Genomic DNA, 6,109 nt, shown 5'->3' on the forward strand with positions numbered 1-6,109 from the left:
GAGCTGCCTACGGTTACGAGCCGCCCCTGAACGCATCGCGGCCGCAGAGCTGCCTACGGTTACGAGCCGCCCCTGAACGCATCGCGGCCGCAGAGAGCCTTTCAAAACAAGAGCTTGGCCAAGTTGCACCAGGTTCCAGCTTTCAGGAGTCCTGCATCACGTCTGCTGCTCATGTTTGATCTGCTGGGATTAAAACAGCTTTTCTCCGTCAGGTTTCAGTCCGTTGGGTTTATAACTCCAAAGCCACCAAAGAAAATGTACATTTTATTGTGAATGAGAGTTTATTTGACCTTTATTTGATCAGTGGAATCACAGATCATTTCTGCAGCGCCGTGACGAGCAGCTCAAGCTGCTGATTTCTGTTSAGTCTTCCTGGTGGAAGCAGTTATTTCAGTTCTCTGTGTTTATCTGAGACAAAGTTTATAGTAAYTATAAAACACAGAAAATACTCAAGAAGCTTAAAACACAGACCTCACCCAAACTTTGAGAGTCTAGAAATATATTTAAAACTAGTTTAAAAAACTAAAACAATCAAACTTTGTAGCATAGTGGAAACCAAAACCAATTGGGAAGAGATAAAATCCAATAGCCCTGCCGCCTCCAGTAACACCTAAAGCTGCAGATTATAACAGTTTAAACATTAAATATACTTTAATATTTACAGCAGAAACCTTTAATATCTACATTCATCCTTATTTCCGTTCGGCAGCCAATCAGAACCGAGGAAGTCGAGAGGTGAACGTCAGCCAATAGCGTCACAACAATTATTTTTTATGCTTTATTAAAACTATTTCACAAACATTTCAATGATTCAGAAGATAAATTACAGAGGATCCCAAACTTTTCAGGGAGTTTTCTGCAAATAATTTTCAGAAACTTCACCGATGTGTAGAGAATAAAACAGTGTAAGCTTCCTAAGCTGCTATTGGCTGGTGTTTACGAAGCAGCCAATCAGGAACGCTGTTCATGCTCATTGGTGCTGAAGGTCTTGGCTTCCACTGCGCGTATATTTGGTGGTTGAACCATTAAAATCTTCATTACTAGAGGAAATGTCCAGGATTTTAGCTAATTGTTCTGGTTCCAGTCGATTCCGACTCATTTAAGTCGTCGTAGATGAAAAACATCAGAATAAATCGGTCAGTTCAGGTCATTATGTGCATCTATGCAGTTTGCCGTGTTGTTTTTTGGTCCTTCAGCGGATTGTGACACCAGCGCGGCGTTCTGATCAAACCGGACTTGACCAAGCTCCTGCAGCCAACGGCTCGACTGCATGACCCGTAAACCGCCACAGATCCAGCACCGGCACTCCTGAGCTCCCAAACCCGGCTGCTGCGCCTCGTTTTACTGCAGATTCTCACATCTGACCCCACAGTCGGATTTTATACTCAAGAAGCAGTTTGTGGTATTCTCAGGGGTTAAAGACAAACTTTTAAAAATAATTAATACAAGATAAAAAACAAAAAAGACATGTAAAATTATATATAACACACACATATATCTATGAGGTGTGTTTAGGCAGTTTGTTTGGCAGTTTGATTTCCAACACCACTACTGCTGAGCAAGTGTCCTCTGTCAGCGTGAGCTTCAGGTCAGCGGCTCTGATTTCACAGGTCATCATCAGGATGAACACAAACCAATCAGATCGATTGATTAGAGCGAGCTGCCTGACACTCAGCCTTCAACCTCTGTCCATCCTGCTCTGGTTTGGCTCACTTTACTTTCTGCAGACTCTGACTGGTGTTTAGGAACGACCATGCCAAAGAGCAGGCCTGTGTATCAAGGCAGCATATTTACATCTGTCCACACACACACGCCCTCACACACACACACACACACACACTCACTCACACACACACTCCGTCTCTGGACTGCAACGTGAGTTTGATGAGGTGTTGGGAGGTTTTGGTCCGTAACACAGATTCCAACACCAAGCTGGTCTAACAGGGTTTCAAAGCAGCAGATGAATAGTTTTCTATGGTTCTGACCTCCTCAGAGCGACGCAGCGTTTATGACGAGCGATGGCACCGTGTCCGTTTCGCTCTTCAGGGGATTCACACGGCTGTGCTCTATTCTGACCACGTGTCTTTACTCAGAGTTTCTGAATTCGTGCCGCGGCCTGGAGGAAGTCGGGCTTCTGCTACGTCAGGAGTGACGATGCTCATTGCAGCGTCGCCCAGACGTGTTGATGTATTCAGAGCAGCCTGATGTCGTAGACGGGGGTTTTAGACGAGGCCTGCACGGCCTCCACATGTAGTAGCAGACGCTGAGGCTGCACAGCACAAACACAAGAAATCAGCAGGTATTTTAACCCTTTGCTGTGCAGCCTCAGCAACCAAACCTGGTTTATTGTTCTGTATTTACAGTGTGGCTTCAACGCCCTCTCCTTCCGCTTCATAGATGCTGTAGACTTTCACTAGCGTTCAGCGTCAGCGTGTGGTATGCTGGTGCGGCCGCTGGCCCACAACTCACAACAGAAACACGTTTCCTGCATCTCTTGGTTCTGTGAAATTTTGATCCATTAGAAGAAGAATCGGTAAAGCAAACGAGTATTTGGGATAAATCCGTATGATGATGTGCCTGTCACTTTAAATCTGAGTCGATTTATCACTTAAATCCAAAAGCCGACTCAATATTATGCTGTTGTATTTTAGACTCTGCAATTTCAATATTTGACACGTTTATGTAGCAACGATTTGTGAAGTGAGTAAAAACATCAGGCGTGCCAAATAAATACTGCAATATGGACGAGAGCCGCAACTGATGATTATTTTAATAATTAATTTTTCAATTAGGCACATTGTACAGATTAAATGCTAATGCAATATTAGAAACGCATTAAAAGAAGCAATTCAATTCCTTTTTGTTAAAGAAGTAAAGCTGTTGGCTTCTCTACACAAACGGCTTCGCTTTAGTGAATCTGAACCCAGTGAAGCTAAAACCTTCACAGTCTTAAATGCTAAAAGTTTATATTTTACACAGTTTTGTCTTAATTACATCTCTGACTGTTAACTGGAGTATAGAGACTCAAAAATAAAAGAAATTTACTGAGGGAACCAGTAATGATGACCAAATGAGTTAATTATTATCCCAATTCATCAGATTCGTCTCTTCAGCCCTTATTTTTCACCCTCTAATGCTGATAAAAATACAAAGTGCTGTCTGTAAACCGCGTGACGGCAGGTCAGGACAAAACATGGACTCTGGGGGACGATGGGCGGAAGGTCGGCGCCTGTTGCTGCAGGTTGTGGAAACTTTTCCTGCCGTTTGGTTTCTGCTGCAAACCTGGAGAAGAGACGCCGTCTGTCCACCGGTTGGTTTCTAACAAACCAAACCCGGACAGGTAACTCCTCCATGTGGCCACACCTGCATACCGCCGGACGCTTACGCAATATTCAGTTACAATAATGTATTATACTGTTCAACTAATAGCTACGTTTTCATATTCAGTGTTTTTAAAAAGCCTTTGCAGACGGTTTTTTTTTTTGGTTGGTAATGCTTAGTTGTATCAAACTAGAAAGCTTGATTATCTGCTTCCACTGGTTTTACTGGCGTTTTGTTTTCCTTCCCAGTTAAAGTTAAAAGTTTGAAATGAACCCAGAGCAGCTGTGCAGGTCAGAGCTTCGTCCTGAAACAGCAGCTGTGCAGGTCAGACCTTCGTCCTGAAACAGCTGCCAACGTGATGGAAAATGGTTTTTATTATAGATGCAACTCAATACTCTCATCTTCTTTAACTGCCTTTTCTTAAATGTGATGCATTTAAAGGTTGGGCAGCTTCACACATTTCTGTTATGAACTGAAGGAAGATTTATTCGCAAAGCACGAAAAGTGGAAAATTACTCAATAAAATTAAAATGGACCAGATTTTATGCTATTGGTGATATTTAACCTTTATTTCAGCAGGAACTGTTTCATTTTCCTACTGAAATTAAAGCTTCAGTGTTGATTTTTCTCCCTTTAGAAGGAGAAAAAAAGTAAATACCACAAAGTTGACATTTATTGTTTGGAAATAATTTAACCATTAAGCTCAGCAGCTGCCTTATTTTACATAAATATTACTTAATGGAGAATTAATTTGTAGTAAAGCTGCACCAAAAAAAAAACAATAGAGGTTGTTTTTAAATCCCACAGAAAAGTGAATTACCAAGAATATCTCCGTTTATGAATCAAAGTATATACAGCTAACATTTTTATTTTATTTAAATCTGATTTATTGATCTTCATTCAGCAGAAATGACTCTGAGCCTAAAGGACCAACTGCTGGGCCTCTGACTCCACCGCTGAGTTTTATTTAAAGTGTCGGTTTTTTCCACCATCTTTAAACTATTTCCTGTCCATTGCAGCTGTTTTACTCTAAAGCTCTGATCTGCACAGCCAGAGCACCTTACTGCATCATTTCCCTCCCCGTCACCAGCAAACCAGCCCAAACTCCCAGCCCTCCATCCTGGTTTGTTCACTTTCCTTTAGAAACATATTTTACTCACAAAAAGCCAGAATAAATGTGAACATCAGTAGCTTTAAGGACAAATGCTGACAGTGGCAGGCGGGTTTAAGGAGGTGAAACGTTGGCGCTCCGCTCTGCGTCGTTCTCACTCAGACATGGAGGAACTGAAGCCAGAGAAACAGAACAAGCTGTTCTGTTTCTGCAGCCTTTCCACGGTCAGGTTAGCACACGGCTAACAAACAACAACACGCACTTCTTAAGCTTTCTCTGCTCTCACTGATGATGCTCCTCGTTTGCAAAGTGCAGCAATCAAATCGAGCCAAGGCATCAGGAAACAAGCATTTCATGACTCGCTGATCACCAGAGGGATGTCAAGCTCACTTTTATTTCTGGCCGTAGTGAGATTATAAATGTCCAGTTCTGGTGAAATGCATAATTTAACAAACCTCTAAATTATGAGTAAACGGCCACCTCTGCGCTCGACGCGTGCTCCTTCAACACCGAGCATCATTTTACATCGGTGTCATTCGGTGGTTCACATGAAAACTACGGAAGATGATTATGGCCACTGGGAAAAAATTATTTGGGTGAACTCATACCCATTTGGTAAACTCTGTTTGAGCATGTTGGGTTTCCGTACAACAGACGGAGAGTTTAATGCACCCAGTGCTTAATACTGAATGTAGGGAGGCGAACATGAGCAGAGCCTTCAGGTGTAAATGCATTTCATATAAAAAACAGTGTTTGTAATGCCAGTAAGCTCCTTCATTGATATTTCATCCTTCAGGGTTGTTTTAATCTATGTCCTTAACATCTGGAGCAGTTTATTCTCCCAGTTTTAGGCTGAAAACTTCAATCTTTTCTGCTCCCATTCACTAAAGTACAAAGTCGATGCATTAAGTGCGACTCATGACGATCATTTTATTTACTGTACCAACATTAAAACTGAAATTGACCATGGAGCTCAGGGGAGAGTCCATTTTGTCTCCTGGYGTTTTGCATGRAAGGCAAAACCTGGACCGGACTTCCGACGCGTTGCTGCCCGTATCTTTACTTCCAGAGCTCAGCCTGATTTCATCTCCTGGCAGTGCAGAACAGACTCTGACTCGTTAATCACAGAAACACTCGCTCTCCTCTCCTTGACCTATAAATTAACTTTTCTCCCTCAGGTTTAAAACTTGACAGTTTWGCTGAGTTTTTGCCTTGYRAAATTCTTTCAAGGCCTTTTGCATTTTCTAATGAAGCGTTCATGGGGTTGTTGGTACAAACTCCAGTTGCTGAAGTCAGATTTGATCTGAAAAGCTGGCGGTTTGAATCCCAGGCGTTCAGTGAAGCAGGATCGTGGCCTTCTCGCCTCCTGCTGTCGTATTTGTCCTCATGAAGGTGTTCATGTTTTCCTCTGGCGTCCATTCCTCCTCCACTCCGCTTCGGTTCTTCGATACAATAATATGAATGTTGCAGGAGTTAATCCTTCTGTATTCTTTGTTTCAAAGAATGTTGTGCCATTTGTGAATAGCAGAGAGAACTATTGAACATATATGAGAAAGAAGAGCTATTTTAAATTATTTTTTGGCTTTTTTTGCTATATTTATTTTGTTGTATTAGAATCTTATTTGTAGGAGGGAAACAAAAAAAATCTAAAACTGTATTTTTCATTAGTGCAAAAAA

The sequence above is a fragment of the Poecilia reticulata genome, unplaced genomic scaffold, assembly GCF_000633615.1.
Source record: "Poecilia reticulata strain Guanapo unplaced genomic scaffold, Guppy_female_1.0+MT scaffold_155, whole genome shotgun sequence".
Classification (NCBI taxonomy): Eukaryota; Metazoa; Chordata; class Actinopteri; order Cyprinodontiformes; family Poeciliidae; genus Poecilia; species Poecilia reticulata.